General features: G+C 45.1%; 1 protein-coding gene across 2 annotated transcripts in view; it reads left to right on the plus strand.

Annotated features, from left to right (window-relative positions):
• The window catches only part of TIAM1 (TIAM Rac1 associated GEF 1), a 314669-nt gene that overhangs the window by 49566 nt on the left and 246671 nt on the right, over positions 1-18432 (plus strand). The window contains exon 1 of one of the 2 annotated variants that reach the window (XM_055421410.2): positions 4690-4760. The exons of the other annotated variant lie outside the window; for it this stretch is intronic. The gene's annotated coding sequence lies outside the window, so the exon portion shown is untranslated. Of the gene's footprint in view, positions 1-4689; positions 4761-18432 lie in introns of those variants that run through there. 2 annotated transcript variants of the gene reach the window in all.

The following is an 18432-nucleotide window of genomic DNA, read 5'->3' on the forward strand; positions in this document are numbered from 1 at the left end:
ATTATATGATTCCAAATAAGATGTCACTTAAAGTAAAATATTATAGTGGCCCACAGGGATGCAGAAAATGCCAGCTCAAGGACAGATGTGTAAATAACGTGAACTGTGAACTGGTCTTTCGGAGCAATGTGATAAACGATTTTGTTGCTGCACCATGAGGAATCGGAACGTTGCCACCTTGGTTGAGAAATGAGAGGATGTCTCCTGGTTGTCTGTTCCTGGCTCCAAGAAGGATGTGTGAGGTCTGTCAGATTTTCTAGCTACCCTTAATTGTTTTGTGCCTTTAGTAAGAAGAAACCATTCTTGCCAAATTCACTGGGCGGGTAAGCTTGGGTTGAATAGCGAGGTATTCAGGTTTTGTTGCTATGGAGATTTCTCCACAAAGAAAAAGAATACAAAACCATTTAAAATGAGTAGCTAGTGAATTTTTTAAAAAATGTATTCTGCTATTTAAATCTGTCTGCCTGGTACATCTAGTTCCATTCTGCTGACTAGGAAACTAAGTCTTCCTGTGACTTGATTTTGAATCTGGCACTTAACTGACCAACCTGGAAGTAGGAAAGGGATGTCATGATCTTTCAACTCCGTGCCTCCTTTGCTGTCCGCAGTGCTTATAACCCCCGATTCTGCCGAGTCTCTTTATCGGCGGGGTGGGTGGGCTGAACCAGCTTGAGTTACACCGTGGGGTCCTCTTTCCGTCCACTGACCCTTCCTTTTTCCCTCCTCTTCTTTCCTTCTTTCTTGTTTAAGTCCTGGAGGTAAGCGGTCCGAGGTCAAGACGTTGCAGAGTTGATTCTTTCTGAGGCCTCCCTGCTTGGCTTGTAGATGAATGTCTTTTCCCTGTGTCCTCACGTGCTTTGCCCTTTGTGATGGCTTACGTCCTAATTTCCTCTTCTTATAAGGACGCCAGTCCTATTGGATTAGGGCCCACCGTAATCTTTTTTTTGGCGTGAAGCCAGGTATGTGGGATCTTACTTCCCTGACCAGGGATTGAACCCATACCCCCTTCAGGGGAAGCACGGAGTTTTAACCACTGGACTGCCAGGGAATTCCTGGTTTGAGCTAATTTTAACTTAATTACTTCATTAGAGATCCTGTCTCCAAATATTGTCGTATTCTGTCGTATTCTGAGGTTGTGTGCTTGGTTGCTCAGTCGTGTCTGACTCTTTGCGACCCCGTGGACTGTAACCTGCCAAGCTCCTCTGTCCATGGGATTCTTCAGGCAAAAATACTGGAGTGGGTTGCTATGTCCTCCTCCAGGGGATCTTCCCAATGCGGGGATTAAGCCTGTATTGCATGAGTCTCTTGCATTGGCAGGTGAATTCTTTACCACTAGTGCCACTTGGGAAGCCCAGTGTTAGAACATAGGAATTTTGGGAGATCCAGGTAAGACCCCCCTAAAGGACGTCAGTCCTGAATGTTCACTAGAAGGACTGATGTTGAAGCTGAAACTCCAATAATTTGGCCATCTGATGCGAAGAGCTGACTGATTTGAAAAGACCCTGATGCTGGGAAAGATTGAAGGCAGGAGGAGAAGGGGAGGACAGAGGATGAGATGGCTGGATGGCATCACCGACTCAATGGACATGAGTTTGGGTGAACTGCGGGAGTTGGTGATGGACAGGGAGGCCTGGCGTGCTGCCGTCCATGGGGTCTCAAAGAGTCGGACACGACTGAGCGACTGAACTGAACTGAACTGAAGTAGGCCTATAATATCTGTAGAGCCTGACATACTGTCTGCTCTTCATAGAAAAAGTCTGTCCACTCTGGTCCAGGCCGCTGCTCAGCGATTTTGATGTGGTCTGCCTGTCCTCCTTCTCCCCTCCATCAGTATACACTCACTTAGTTGTAATTGTCACCATCCTCTTGGTCTGTCCAACCATCCATCCATCCATCCATCCATCCATGGCGGTTTTTGGCCACCATCGCATTAGCTGCTCCAAGATATGTTTATAGAGCATAGATGGTGTTGAATTGGAAAGTGTTAGTCGCTCAGGCGTGTCTAACTCTCTGCGACCCCATGGACTGTAGCCTGCCAAGCCTCTGTCCGTGGGGTTGTCCAGGCAAGAGTACTCATGGGTAGCCATTCCCTTCTCCAGGGGATCTTCGCGACCCAGGGACTGAACCCGGGTCGGCGGCATCGCAGGCGGACTCTTTACCGTGCGAAGCCCAGCTCGCATCAGCTTTCCTCTCCATCTGTGGCTCGTATCCCAGTATTCTCTCAGTTCCACTATTCCACCACCAAACATAGGTTCCTTTGCTCCCCAGTACTCCACTCCAGCTGCTGGTTGCAAGGCCCGCAGAGTGGCTTTTCAGCAGGAACCTCTGAAGGGCTTCCCATTTGATCAGAATTTTCGATTGAGAAATGGAGTCCCGTTCATTAAGCTCTGAGAGAGCTCTCTAGAAGCGATTTCATTTTTATGTGGTTCTTTGCCAAACAAGCTTACTCCACCTGGGATCCTTTTAATTTTTTGTAGTTCAGAGAAACGTAGAACTGTGCAGTGCTGGGGCCTTTAATCCATCCCTAGGAAGCAGGGTGAGGGCAGGGGAGGGGGTGAGGGTGTCCTGTGAGCCCACCGTGGAATCACTTCAGAAAGCTGTTGGCTGGGGTAAGGAGGAATGCATTTTTGCCCTCTTGGAAGATGCTGAAATTATGTCCTTTATTATCAGGATAATGGAGAGATGTATGAAGTCCACGCAAATGACCCCTGCAGCCCTGAACATTCTCCTCTGTTGTCAAGGAGCTGTTTTGCTCTGTGTTTTTCCTCCTGTTTCTTTCTTGATCTCCTTTTAAGCGAAATGCTTCAGAAAATATACCGGACGTGGCTTTTTTTTTTTTTTTCCTTTCTGTGGTTCCATTGCATGTTGTGTGGTTGCAAAGGCACTTCCTTTGGTTGCCCCAAGTGTGGAGTTTCCTCAGAGCTACAGAGGTTTCTTTGGGAAGAGCTCTAATATCGTAATCTGGATGTTGCAAAAGCATCTACAGCCGCTGCTACCTTTTCAGGTCTTAATTTGGGGGAGATCACCCTTCTCACGGAACAGAGAAAAATCCAAGATATTCACCACGTGTCATTCAACATTGGGAAAAGAAAAAAAATCAGGATTAAATAAGAAATAAATAAAAAAGGGAGAACACACCTAAGGTGCAGTTTTAAAAGAAGTAAAAAGAGAAAGTTAGATTCTGCATATAGCAAACGTTTACAAAGCAGAAACAGACTCACAGACTTAGAGAAGGAACTTAGTTACCAGGGGAAAGGGTGGGGAGAAGGGATAGTTAGGGAGTTTGGGATGGACATGGCCACACACTGCTATAGTTAAAATGGATAACCAACAGGGGGCTTCCCAGTTGACACTAGTAGTAAAATACCTGCCTGCCAATACAGGAGACATCAGAGACTCAGGTTCGATCCCTGGGTTGGGAAGATCCGGAGGAGGGCATGGCAACCCACAGCCGTATCCTTGCCTGAAGAATCCCATGGACAGAGGAGCTTGGCGGGCTATAGTCCATATATTGAAGCGACTTAGCGTGCGCGCGCTAGCACACACACACACACACACACTCCTACCCAACAAGGACCTACTGTATAGCACAGAAAACTCTGCTCAGTATTATGTAAATGGGAAAAGAATTTTAAAAAGAATGGATAAATGTATATGTATAACAGAGTCACTTTGCTATATACCTGAAACTAATACATTGTTCAGTTCAGTTCAGTTGCTCAGTCGTGTCCGACTCTTTGAGACCCCATGAATCACAACATTGTTAATCGACTCTATTCCAATATAAAATAAAAGTTTAAAAAAAGAGAGTAAGCTTAAGGACTCACAAATGATGTTTTCACAAATATGTGGTGTGAAGGTGTGCTGTGGATCATGGGGCAGATTTCTTCATCTTCCATTGGTAAAGTAGCAACATAAACAATAAAACCATTTAAAAAAGAAAAATGAGATCCCAGCAATATTAGTTAGAATTTTGTGTTGCAAGGTTTAGAAACTCAAGTTGATTCCCTGGTGGCTCACTTGGTATAGAGTCTGCCTACAATGTGGGAGACCCAGGTTCAATTCCTGGGTGGGGAAGATTCCCTGGAGAAGGAAATGGCAACCCACTCCAGTATTCTTGCCTGGAGAATTCCATGGACAGAGGAGCCTGGTTGGGCTACTGTCCATGAGATCACGAGTTGGACATGACTGAGTGACTAACCCAAGCTGATTTAAAGAAGGTCAGAGTGGATACACTGGACCCTGTAAGCAGCAGGGTGAAGCTGGGTTTGGGGGACAGTTAGACCCAGGGGCGTCGGCACATCAGGAGTCTCTGTCTTTCATCCCCAGTTTTCCCTGAGTTGAATTAGATTTTTCTCTGACTAGCTTGAACACAGCAGAGACTTGGCTGCCAGCAGCTCTGGACTGACTTCCTCAGTTTGAAAAAATTATTCCCAAGGAAGTTCTCTGATTGGCTAATATAGATGGTAAACCCACCTCTGGGCCAATGACTGTGTTCAGGGGCTTGGGGTTTAATGATTATCCCACCCTTTGTGTCTGGGGATGGAGGAAGAAGAAAGGGTGAAGCATGTAGAGAAAAATAGTAACAAATATAGGAGGAAAGGAGTGGTCTCTGCAACTACTCCTCAGCAAAATGACGTCACAGAGCTTGATGTTCCTGTTTATAGGTGGCTTCCATGGGGTCGCAAAGAGTTGGACACGACTGAATGACTTAACTTCACTCATCAGAACATAAAGAAATTAACTGCTTCATGGTGTGGGTAAGAAAGAGTGCTCTAAGAGATGAATGGTCATTTGGGCATTTCTTTAAAATTAAAAATTATAGCACATTCAAGGGTAATGGTTCCATGATTCATCATGAGGACAAGGGCAAACCCTATTGGGCGAATGGCTTGAGTTGCTGGAATCAGTGGGGGGCTGACCACTGCATCTTTTGTACTTTCTTTCTGGTGCTTCCAAGTTGTAAGCATTAGGTCCATATCTCCAGTGACTCCCTAGAAGAAGCAGGGAAGAGAGTCAGTGTGCTGAGCCCACTGTTACATGCTTCTTTCATTTTAAAGTCCTCGCAAGAGGTGTATTCTCAAGCTTCAGTTCAGTTGCTCAGTTGTGTCCGACTCTGCGACCCCATGGACTGCAGCACGCCAGGCCTCCCTGTCCATCACCAACTCCTGGAGTTTACTCAAACTCATGCCTGTCGAGTTGGTGATGCCATCCAGCCATCTCATCTGTCATTCCCTTCTCCTCCCGCCGTCAATCTTTCCCAGCATCAGGGTCTTTCCAAATGAGTCAGCTCTTTACATCAGGTGGAGAATTGGAGTTTCAGCTTCAACATCAGTCCTTCCAATGAATATTCAGGACTGATTTCCTTTAGGATGGACTGGTTGGATGTCCTTGCTATCCAAGGGACTCTCAAGAGTTTCTCCAACACCGCAGTTCAAAAGCACCAATTCTTCAATAAAAGAATTGGAATGAAAACTGACCTTTTCCAGTCCCGTGGCCACTGCTGAGTTTTCCAGTTTGCTGGCATATTGAGTGGCATATTCTTATGCTGGCTGTATATAATATATAAGTAAGTAAGTGTTAGTTGCTCAGTTGTGTGAACCCATGGACTGCACCCCACCAGGCTCCTCTGTCCATGAGATTTTCCAGGCAAGGATACTGCAGTGGGTCACCATTTCCTTCTCCAGGTGATCTTCCCAACGTGGGGATTGAACCCAGGTCTCCTGCACTGCAGGCAGTCTTTACTGACTGAACTATAATACATAAGCATGTACGTATATGTGTGCCTAATAATAAATACGTACATCATATCTATCTATCTATCTATATCTTGGGCTTGCCTAGTGTCTCAGATGGTAAAGAATCTGCCTGCGATGTGGGAGACCTGGGTTCGATCCTTGGGTTGGGAAGATCTTATCTGTTGTTATCATTCAGCCCCTAAGTTGTGTCTGGCTCTTTTCGACGCCATGGACTGCAGCACGCCAGACTTCTCTGTCCTCCACTATCTCACGGAGTTTGCTCAGATTCTTGTCTACTGAGTTGTTGATGCTTTCTAACCGTCTCATTCTCTACCACTCCCTTCTTCTTCTGCCTTCCATCTTTCGCAGCATCAGGCTCTTTTTCTAATCAGTCACACTTATGACAATAGTCCTTAAGGAAAAGAGTTACTGGAATCTATGTCCATATGACCTACTAGTATTTTAAATGGTTGGAGAAGAATGGCTTCACGCACTAAGTATTCCCTTTAGAATAAGAATGTTATCTTATGTGTCCTTAATTGTCTTAGTCACTGAACTTTCTTTCAGAGATCTTTTTTTATGAAGCACCGCTGTTTATATAGGATTTTATATCTGTAGCCTAAAAATAAGAGGCTTTCTCCTTTGGGAAGGGAGTTAATATTTGATGAAAGATATTTTTCTCCAAGATAGTTTTCATGTGGATTTTCTGGTGGAGGGGGTTTCTAAGCTCTTTCTAAATTGTGAAGCAGGCTGTGTGTCTGGAATAGCACGCTGGAGTGTACACTCTGAGGAGGGTGTGGTCATCACCAGCTTGAGAAATGGGATGGTGTCAGCGCCCCCAGAAGACCTGCCCCTCTATGCGCAGTCACAACCTCCTCCCACCTCCTGAAGAAAACAACTGGGCTGGACTTGTGTGGAATCATGGTTTTGCTTTTCTTCAGTTTTATTACTCAGTTATGTCTCTTTGAGCACTGTGGTTTAGTTTTGAATCTTATATGAGCAGAAAGTGAAAGGGTTAGTGGCTCAGTCGTGACCTCAGAGACTATGCAGTCCATGGAATTCTCCAGGCCAGAATACTGGAGTGGGTAGCCGTTCCTATCTCCAGGGGGTCTTCCTAATCCAGGGATGGAACCTAGGTTTCCCTCTTTGCAGGTGGATTCTTTACCAGCTGAGCCACCAGGGAAGCTCAAGTTAAAGTGAAAGTCACTCAGTTGTGTCTGACTCTCTGAGACCTGCCAAAGACTGTAGCCTGCCAGGCTCCTCTGCCCATGGAATACTCCAGGTGAGAATACTGGAGTGGGTAGCCTTTCCCTCCTCCTGGGGATCTTCCCAACTCAGGGATCCAACCCAGGTCTCCCACATTGCAGGCAGTTCTTTACTGTCTGAGCCCCCATTCTTTATTTACTATTTTAGGTATGGTTTCATTTCCTCACTTTTTAAACAATGAGATTCATCTCTCTTGTGTGTAGGTCTAATTTGTCCATTTTCACTATTTCACAGTTTCATTGTATAAGCAGACTATAACTGATCTAACCATTCTAGTGCTGGTGAAAAATGGGTCATTCTAACATTTGGCTACTGTGAATAATGCTGCAGAGAATGTTTGGGGACAGTTTCCTGAGTGCACATGTGGATGCGTTTCTTGGGTTTATCTCTGGGAGTGGAATTGCTGATTTTTCATCTTTAATAGAGAAGCAAGTTGAGCCAGTTCCACTCTCCCTGAGAATGTAAAAGAGTTCTTGTTTCATGTTCTCGGGGACTCCTGCCATTATCATTCATTTTCATTCTAGCTGTTCTGGTAATAAGGGGATTTTCTGGATTTAATTTATATTTTCCTGATGAAGGCTAAACACCTGCTCATGGGTTTCTTGGCCATTTGGAATATCATCCTCTTTTGTGAACGACCTGTTTAAATCACTTATCATTTTTCTGTTTGGTTGTTGGTCTTTTTCTTGTTGATGTAGTGCATCTGTGTTAACATATTCTGTGTGTATAAAGGAGGAAGAAATAAAGCAGGAAAGTGGGAAAGAAGATGAGGAAGGGGAAAGGACCTCCCAGAGAAGATACCTTGAATAAAGGGCTCAAATCTAGGGTCCATGTATACTCAGAATGAATGCACGTTCCCACCAGAGCAAATAGCATGAGCTGGCACCATGTTCCCATGAAAACAAAAACCCCATGCTAATGCCAAAAGCCAAGAGTATTGTTTGTGGTTATTGAAGTCGACTGAGTCAGGAGGCTCCATGTATGTGCCAGTAGCATCTATGAGGCTGGTTAAGAGCTATATTTGATTTTTTTTTGGAGTGGGAAAGGGAACTCTCTGGTGGGTGTTCCTTCAGGAAACAGCTGACCTCACACCCAGTCAACCTGACTAATTTTTACCGATGGAAAGTTCAGCAGGGAAGGGATTACGGCTGTTCTCCAATGGGCTGAGTTCATCTGTGGCCAGCAAAGAAGAACAAAGGCTCCCAGGGCAGAGGGCTTTGGGAGGAGGGAGGAGTCTGAGTCATAAACCCGAGCTTGAGCAAGGTGTGTGAACGCCTTGAAGCTGAGATGGCTTATCTTGGTCATCGCCAGCCTTCTGCAAAGATCTCGAAGCTTGGCAGGTTGGGCATCGTCGTAATCTGATGCTGAGAAGTTCCTTTTCTCAGTAGCCAGGTGGCTGGGAGTGGAAGGCTGAGCTTCATGGTTTCAGGTGGTCTGCTGAAGCGTTGGTCAGCCCGCTTGGAGAGAAACCTCCTGCATTCCGACCATGAGGCACGCGTAACTCTTGGTACCTACACCAAGAGCTGTGTGTCATCCTGTGAGTCAGCTGCTGTGCTTTAGCGGGAAGTCTGGGAGAGTGTGAGCTGGTTGAGCGCCAGCAAGATTCTGTTCATCATGTATTTCTTTTGACTGGGAACCAACACTGCAAATAGCTTAGTATAAAATACCCACCCAGTGGTTAATTATCTCAACCTGGACCTGGAACTTGCCTCTGGCTGGGGACCTTGGTTCTGCAAAAGGACACTGTGAATCCTAAAGGAAATCACTCCTGAATATTCATTGGAAGGACTGATGCTGATGCTGAACCGCCAGTACTTTGGCCACCTGATGCGAAGAACTGACTCGTTTGAAAAGACCCTGATGCTGGGAAAGATTGAAGGTGGGAGGAGAAGGGGACGATAGAGGATGGGATAGTTGGATGGCATCACCGACTCAATGGACATGAGTTTGAGTGAATTCTGGGAGTTGGTGATGGACAGGAAAGCTTGGTGTGCTGCAGCCCACGGGGTCGCAAAGAGTCGGACATGATTGAGCGACTGAACTGAGCTGATGAATTTTCTTCATGTGGGTTATGCATATTCTTTGACTGTTGCCCAGTTTGAACTTGCTCACTTTTGATACCTTGTTCGGTCATCTTTCTCAGTTGGAGTGATGCTTATCTTCCAGGAACTTCATGACAGACCCTGAAGTATGTGGCTTGCCGCCCCATTTGGTCTTGGGAGGGAGGCAAGGCGCCCTGTGAGTAAGCACAGGCTTCGGGAATCAGACTCATCTCTGTGACTTTGTGAGGCGGTGAGAATCTGTGACTTCTGGAGGTGATGGGGACAGTAAACACCAATGCAGTGCACGAGAGGCTGCCAGGTCAACGATGGGTGACAAGGCTACAGGCCAAGTGTAGCACTGAGGCCAGGAGGCGCCAGGCCCCCAGGCTCTGTGAGGCCACGTTAGAGTTCCAGACCTGCCCCTGTTGGACAGCTTTGGGCGATTCACGTAGCCCCTGTGTGCCTCAGTCTCTTTATCGGTTAAATGGGTCTAGCACGTTGTTACGCTGTCATGAGGACCAGGCACAAAAATTGATGAGCAGACCCCAGTCCTGTGGTTTTGACACAGGTCTTCATAAATTTTCTCAGTGCCCTCAGCCTCCCGTAGCGTCACAAGTAGCATACTGTTTGGGTTGGCCAAATAAGTTCGTCCATCTTTTCTGTAAGGTGTTGCAGAAAAACCCAAAGGAACTTTTGGCCAGCCCACATTATAACCTGTTTTACAGATGGGGGACTGAGGCTTTACAAAAATTAGAAAATAGGCCTGTGACTAGAAAAGGAATTCCTGGACAGTCTGGGTCTGCTGTGTCGGATAAATGCATAAAACATGCTCTGTAAAAATTAAAAAGTGTATTAATAAAGCAGTAGAAAAAAAGAATAATATAAAGTTTCAATAATAAAAAGCAACCAGTATTCAACTAAATGGAAATGTGAAACAGTAAACACTAGGAATGTAAGACATTTTCCATGGCTATATTTTCTTTCATCCTAGAACTGAACCAAACCCAACAGAAGACTGTTTATCACTCTCAAAAAAAAGTGTGCCCTTTAGTATTTGCATTTGATAATTTGAATTTGAGTTGTTTTCTCCTCTTACTGCTCTGGGCTCAGATCCCACCCTTTCTGGCTTCATGTTCTGCTGTGAAATTTGGGACTGGGATGGGTTGGTGGAAGTGGAGCCATGGTGAGAGATGTTCTCTACAGGTGTGACGCCTGGCACCCGTGGAAGCTCTTGATGTGCAAAGGTGTGCCTCGTTTTATCTTCATGATTACAAGAGGTTTAGTTTTACAGGTTGGACAATCCCATTTTACCGCTTACAGTCAGAGAAAAATGCTGCTAGATGTATGGTCGAGGTCATGGTGATGTGACAGGGAGAATGGGCACATATTAAAGCTTAGTTAATGTGCTTAAAGTTTTGGTGACTTTTAATGGCAGTATTGTGAAAAGCTACATGTACCTGAACCAGTAGTTTGAAAGTGATGAATTCTCTTTTTGAATCTTAAAAAAAAATTGTGGTAAAAAATGTAACATAAAACTTGTCATTTTAACCATTTTTGTGTTTACAATTCAGTAACAGTAATTACATTCACAAGATTGTGCAGTGACCATCAGTCTATGTCCCAAACTTTTTCACCACCTCCGAGAAACGCTGTAACCATTAAGCCGTAAATACTCATTTCCCCTGCTCTTCAGCACCTGGTAACCTCTGACCTCCTCTTTATATCCGTGAATTTGCCTAGTGTAGGTATTTTCATGTGAGTGGGCTTTGACCTTGTCACTGTAGCAGGACATTTTCAAGGTTCATCCATATTGTAGCAAGTGTCATGCTCCATTCCGTTTAATGGCTGAGTAATATTCCACTGTGTTGATCAGACGGCATCCTGTTTATCCAGTCACTTGCTGATGGACACCTCGGTTGTTTTCACATTTTGCCTGTTGTGAATAATACTGCATTGAACATTCATGTGCAAGTTAGGAATGATGCCAGTTTGTATCATCTGTGGAGATATATCTTAGTTTCTTGGGACTCTAGGAGTAGGACTTTTCAAATTGGGGGATCCTTGTCTTTGAGCAGGGGCCCTCTTGACCCTTGGGCATGTATGAGTATCCCATGTCTTTACCAGGCTTCCCCATTTTCTTGCCAAGCTTACCACTGTAATTTGTTTGGGAGGATGCTGGCTGCTGGTGAATCAGCCTGCCTTCAGCCATCCTGGCTTAATTGCATCCTTCCATCCTAAGTTTCTGAGTCTCTTGTTTGCTAGTCTGGAGTTGAGCCAAGAAGTTTCTTGTGCATCCAGTTATTATGGTTTGCTGTTAGTTGTAGATGGGATCAATGTGTATCATTTTTTAATTTATATATGCCTTTTGTACTGTGTTGGGGTACAGAATTATTTATATATATGCTGCCTTTGGGCTTCCCTGGTAGCTCAGCAGGTAAAGAATCCACCTGCAATACAGGAGACACCAGTTTGATTCCTGGGTCAGGAAGATCCCTTCGAGAAGGGATAGGCTACCCACTCCAGCATTCTTGGGCTTCCCTGGTGGCTCTGACAGTAAAGAATCTGCCTGCAATTCGGGAGACCTGGGTTCGATCCCTGGGTTGGGAAGATCCCCTGGAGAAGGGAATGGCTACCCACTCCAGTGTTTTTGCCTGGAGAATTCCGTGGACAGAGGCGCCTGGCAGGCTACAGTCCTGGGGTCACAAAGAGTGGGACACAGCTGAGCGACTTTCACTTTTATGCTGCCTTTAATGTTTATTTTAGGGAATTATTTTAAGGAGGTAATACCTGAATTGGTGGAACGTACAGCAGGTTTCAGTCAATCTGGCTTCTAGGCTGAATCTGCTATCATTTTATTCTGTGAGCCTGAGCAGGTCACTTAACCTTTCTGACCTGCAAGATTGCCACCCTTGTTTCGGCTCTTATATACATTGGTCTATGACTCTTCATGAGTCTATTGCCTTACCTCACGCCATTTACTATTCTGATATATAAGCTTGTTGCTTTTCCTGATTCAAAGTAATCTTTGCATGTTGGATCTGTGTCTAGGGAAAATGGCACCGTGTGGTCTTAGAGACCATAAAATCCAATGCTTGTGTGCTTGGAAGGGAAAGCGAAATGAGCAGATTCCCATTAGCAAGTTCCTGGCATTGTAAGTCCCCTGATTTGAATTGATCATGTTCCTTTCACTAACAGAGAACCCTGTCAGATGTCAGGTGTTAGAAACGCATCTGTGGGTGTGGTCCTTTTCACCTCACCATTGTACCCAAGTGCTAGGTGTGTCCTTCCTGCCCAGCGTCACCTGGATATGGTCTGGGTAATGCAGAAAATGTGAAATGACATTCACCATTCTCCTGTAATATAAAATAAAGTTAAAAGCTCCTCTCCCCATGAAAAGGAGAAGGCAATGGCAAGCCACTCCAGTACTCTTGCCTAGAAAATCCCATGGATGGAGCAGCCTGGTAGGCTGCAGTCCGTGGGGTCGCTAAGGGTCGAACACGACTGAGCGACTTCACTTTCACTTTTCACTTTCACACATTGGAGAAGGAAATGGCAACTCACTCCAGTGTTCTTTCTTGCCTGGAGAATCCCAGGGACGGGGGAGCCTGGTGGGCTTCCGTCTATGGGGTCACACAGAGTCGGACACGACTGAAGTGACTTAGCAGCAGCAACAGCAGCAGCCCCATGAAAAACAAAACCTAATACTATTTTACTGGCTGTCCTTGGTGAGCACCAAGGCTGCTGTGACTCACTGCGGTGACCCTAATGAGGGGACATGCTGCTTCCTCATAATAGGGACTCGATAGGAAGGGCTCAAGAGGGGTCTCTGTGGACCTGGGGTCTTGGAAGGGCCCCTACTCTCTCATTCAACATGTGACTAGTCTCAGCTGTGTTGTTGTTTAGTCACTAAGGTGTGTCTGATTCTTTTGTAACCCCTTGGACTGTAGCTCACCAGGCTCCTCTGTCTGTGGGATTTCTCAGGCAAGAATACTGGAGTTGGTTGCCATTCCCTTCTCCAGGGAATCTTCCCTGCCCAGGGATCGAACCTGTGTCTTCTGCATTTGCAGCTGGATTCTTTACCGCTGAGTCACCAGGGAAGCTCATGTCTCAACTGTATTATCTATATCCATGAGCAAAATGACAATATCAACAGAAAAACATCAAAAACATTCTAAACACTAAAATAGCTTGAGAAGCAGGCTTGGCTTGTTTCCTGATTGACGTATCTTTGCCTGTGTTGCGCCCTTTACTGTTTAGGGAAAGTATTTCTGCTTCATTGACTATGCCAAAGCCTTTGACTATGTCGATCACAATAAACTGTGCAAAATTCTGAAAGAGATGGGAATACCAGACCACCTGACCTGCCTCTTGAGAAACCTGTATGCAGGTCAGGAAGCAACAGTCAGAACTGGACATGGAACAACAGACTGGTTCCAAATAGGAAAAGGAGTACGTCAAGGCTGTATATTGTCACCTTGCTTATTTAACTTATATGCAGAGTACATCATGAGGAACGCTGGGCTGGAAGAAGCACAAGCTGGAATCAAGATTGCCGGGAGAAATATCAATAACCTCAGATATGCAAATGATACCACCCTTATGGCAGAAAGTGAAGAGGAACTCAAAGGCCTCTTGATGAAAGTGAAAGAGGAGAGTGAAAAGGTTGGCTTGAAGCTCAACATTCAGAAAACAAAGATCATGGCATCTGGTCCCATCACTTCAAGGGAAATAGATGGGGAAACAGTGGAAACAGTGTCAGACTTTATTTTTTTGGACTCCAAAATCACTGCGGATGCTGATTGCAGCCATGAAATTAAAAGACGCTTGCTCCTTGGAAGGAAAGTTATGACCAACATTGATAGTATATTAAAAAGCAGAGACATTACTTTGCCAACAAAGGTCCGTCTAGTCAAGGCTATGGTTTTTCCAGTGGTCATGTATGGATGTGAGAGTTGGACTGTGAAGAAAGCTGAGCACCGAAGAATTGATGCTTTTGAACTGTGGTGCTGGAGAAGACTCTTGAGAGTCCCTTGGACTGCAAGGAGAGCCAACCAGTCCATTCTAAAGGAGATCAATCCTGGGTGTTCATTGGAAGGACTGATGCTAAAGCTGAAGCTCCAATACTTTGGCCACCTCATGCGACGAGTTGACTCACTGGAAAAGACTTTGATGCTAGGAAAGGTTGGGGGCGGGAGGAGAAGGGGACGACAGAGAATGAGATGGCTGGATGGCATCACCGACTCTGTGGACATGAGTTTGAGTGAACTCCGGGAGTTGGTGATGGACAGGGAGGCCTGGCGTGCTGTGATTCATGGGGTCACAAGGAGTCGGACACGACTGAGCGACTGAACTGAACTGAACTGAACTGATTAGGCACGTACTCGCACAAAGCCTGTTAGCCCATCCCACCCATTCTCAAAGGCATCTATGTCAACTTCCCATTTTAGCGAAGACGCTGGAGGGTTTGCTTATCTGGTTGTTAGTGGAGCCTGGACTTGAAGTAGTTCTTCTTACTGCCTGTTTTTGCACCTCCTGTGAGCAAAGGAGGCCTCCCCAGTGAGAACACTCCTTGCCCCAGCTTTTGCAAGAGGCTATTGTACTGAATGGTAACATTATCCTGATTGCATGTTCTTTGGAAAGATAGCAGGACTGAAATTAGAACTTGACTTCTTATCTTGGTACATTGGTTACTCAGCCGTGATGTGACTCTTCGTGTCAATAATAATTGTTATTGTTTATTGCTGTTGAGCAGAGAGATGCCTAAAAGATCCCACACCAGTGAGAACCCAGATGCTCTCACCCCCACAAACCACATGCATCTCTTGTGCAAGGCGCTTGGAGACCTTGGAACCAACTGCCTCACAGTGTGTGTGTGGGGGCGGGACAGCACTGATCTCCATGTGGGTGAAGCTAATAGGGGCTGAGAGTTCATGGGCTCATCCTCTGCCTTCCTTGTTACTTCTGTCCGCTGGCTACCCTTCCTCCCCTCTCCCCTTCACCCTTCCAGTTACAAGTCTGGGTTCAGTTATATCAATCACCACTGGAGTCCTGAAACTCTTAGCCTTGGCATGTGAGATAAAAGTAGTTCTGTAAAGAAATGTAATTTGGGGCAATGAAAGCCAATGGGAATTTTAAAATCATGGAAACATATAATTGGAAGCTAGAACTGGGAAGTCAGAGAAAATTAATTTGAACACCATCATTTATATGGTTGAGGAAATTGAAGACTTTGGATTTCAAGGAACTTGCCACACAGTCACTGCAGTGTATTCTGGAGGTGGCCTTTCTTTAAAGGCTATTAGAGTTTGCATGGCCTCTTTCGGCAGATGGTGTATTTTTCAGGAATATTTTACGCTTACTGATTTTGAATTCAGTTTTCAGATAGTGAAAACTATGTTAAGAGTTTTTCTGGGGAAGGAAATGGCAACCCATTCGAGTATTCTTGCCTGGGAAATCCCATGGACAGAGGAGCCTGGTGGGTCCATGGAGTTGCAAAAGGAGTTGGACATGATTTAGCAACTAAACAACAACAATATAAGCACTTCAAGAAAGAGTAAAAGGAAAGAGAGAGTCTCAAAGTTTGTTTGGTGCAAAGTGTAAAGTCATAAAACATTCTTTTATCAAAACAAATTTAATGAGGGTTTTGCACATCATGGCCTTCCCTGGTGGCTCAGATGGTAAAGAATCCGTCTGCAATGCAGGAGACCTGGGTTCCATCCCTGGGTTGGGAAGATCCCCTGGAGGAGGCCATGGTAACCCACTCCAGTATTCTTGCCTGGAGAATCCCATGGACAGAGCAGCCTAGTGGGCTACAGTCCCATGGGATCACACAGAGTCAACTGAGCGACTAACACTTTCACTTGCACATCAAGACAAGACGTTGAAAGGGTGAGCTTTAGTTTCTTCTTAGAAGGAAGGCCTTGCTAAGGGTTTTCAAACATGTCAGTGTCCCTGAACGCATCCTCAGATCAGCAAGTGGGCTGGGTGAGATTGATCCATATTTAGACTTTCAATCATTTTCAAACATAAAAAATTGATTTTGGCAATCAGGCGGCAGTCAACTGTGAAATGTATTTGTGAATAAGCTTCTGAGTTTCCCTAGTGACATCATAGGATTAACCGGGTCTGTGTTTAGATCTGTACCTATTCTGGGGAATCGTTTTATTTGGATTCAGAATATTTGACGGTGTTAATTAACACCCCAGTTGGGCTTCACCTCACTTAAGGAGCACTTTCTCCCCAGCTTTGTTGCTGACTCAGGGTGACACAGGTGATGGCAGGTTGGTGTGAGCTCTTGGTACCTTAGCCCTCCTTCCTAGCTCCAGATACAGACCGGGGAGAGTGGCAGAGGGCTCACTGCAGGCAACAACATCAACTTTGCAGATCTTTTCGGCTCAGCTGATTACAATGATTTGGGGTTAAGCTGCTTTGATTCCTGAGCAAGTTGTTTTTGAAGACCCTTGAACAGCTCATCCAGAAGAATCTTGTTTGAGAAGGGCATTTGTGTCATTGAGAACACAATTTCAAAGGAATTTTAAAAGCCAGCTATTATAGGTCTATTATAAGCAAAATAACAAGATAAAGACCTAGTAAAATCTTTGGGGAAAATTAAGAAAAAATTAGTTTTTTTCTGAGTGTAAATTCAGCTGACAAAGAGAGACGTTTAACCCTTTGTGGCTTTCTTCCCCACATATCAAATATTGTTTTCCAACATCTATTAATTGATTAATTAATTATAATTATGTCGGTTTAGCTAGTTCTTGTTTAAATATCCATAAGCAGTATAAATATCATATAAGGGTGTCATGGCTTGCAGATTTTTTTCAAGCTGGTTTTTAGGTAAATCTTTCTTTTTTCCCACTTGTGGTAGTGGAGGATTACTCTTGTAACTCGTTTCATTTAATATCGACTCCAGGTTTATCCTGATCCCAGATGACTGGGAAAAACAAAAGTCAGTTGTGTGCCCTCTACTGGTTGTAATTCTCTGTTACAGAAGTTTTGCATGTTGATGCCTGAGTTTACTGCTTGTGGTAGGGCTCATAGCTGTGCTTACTTGTTGTTTTCCTAAATTCATATGAATTTTTAAAAGCAAAACGACTGACATTAGAAACTGCAGGTTCAGAAGTTGGTACCTTAAGGAGGGCTCAAGTGTCTTCCAGTTTGTCACGTGGCTTTCCGTTATGGGAGTAAGTGCTTTGGTGCAAAGAGACATCTCTCTGTGAGGCCAGTGGCCACCGCTTGGGAACTGCTTGGGTTCTGATCTTGGTCCAGGCTAGCCCTTGTCACTCGTGTCAGGTCTTTGGCAATCTGTCAGTCGCTGAATGAAATCAGCAGATTTTTTATGTGCTGTCAGATCATTCAGACTTTTGAATCCCCTGGTGCCCTGTGGATTTCTGCCAGAAGCAACTTATAGGGGACTCTCTTTTCTGGCCTGAGAGGTGGGTAGTAAAGTGGGGACTCCTTCAGTTTAATCCCACGTCCATTTATTGAGAACCTACCATCTGGCAGGTTTTAAGGGGGATTCAAAATGAGCAAACCCACTGCCCCCTCACACCCACAGCCCCCCCCCCCCCCCCAACAACAACAACGAATCTCTTTCTTATTCAAGAAGGGAGAAAAAAAACATACAGCATCCTAGTTAAAAGAGGTGTTCAGTACTTCTTAGGTAATGATGAGACCAGAAAAGCCTGTAGAAAAGATGTAGACTTTGTGACGCTTGCATTCTTTTTCCTGTAAGTGATTTGTAACTTGCTTTTCGGTAAACTGTAATGAGGTTAAACATCCTTCCTGTTCTCAGTGGAGTGTCTCCAGCTAATGACTGTCTATAGAGAGATGACCGATGTGACCAGGATAAGCCCGGCCCTGTGTATCTTTCACAACTTTTTCACTTCGCACCTGATGCCTCCTTGCCCAACCATGCAATGATTCTAAAGCTGATAACCCTGGCTTTCTGTCATCTTCCTCTCAACCCTCTCTTGATTATCTTCATCCAAGTTCAACAGAAGTTGGTTTTGTGAATTGCATGAACCCCAGATCGGTAAACCTTTTTTCCTGATTCTGACCCCAGTGCCCAGCTTCTTCTGAGCTCACACGACGGCCGCCAGTCATCAAATGCTGCACCATGGGGAGGAAGGGGAAATGCTCTTCTGCACTGTCATGATCCCAGGAGACTCTCTTTGTAATGTTGGTGATCATAGAGGGAATGTCCACTAAGTGACAGTGGACCTCTGTCAGGGTCACTCACTAGCAGCTCTATTGGTCTCTTGGGCTGGATAACCTTTTGTTGAAGGGGGCTTTCCTGTGCATTTTAGGATGCTTAGCAGCATCCCTGTCACCTATGAGATGCTAATATCCCCTCAAGGCAAAGTCACCTTTTGTTAAGGACC

The sequence above is a fragment of the Moschus berezovskii genome, chromosome 1 (genome assembly GCF_049115385.1).
Source record: "Moschus berezovskii isolate FMDL1 chromosome 1, NW_MosBer_1.0, whole genome shotgun sequence".
Classification (NCBI taxonomy): domain Eukaryota; kingdom Metazoa; phylum Chordata; class Mammalia; order Artiodactyla; family Moschidae; genus Moschus; species Moschus berezovskii.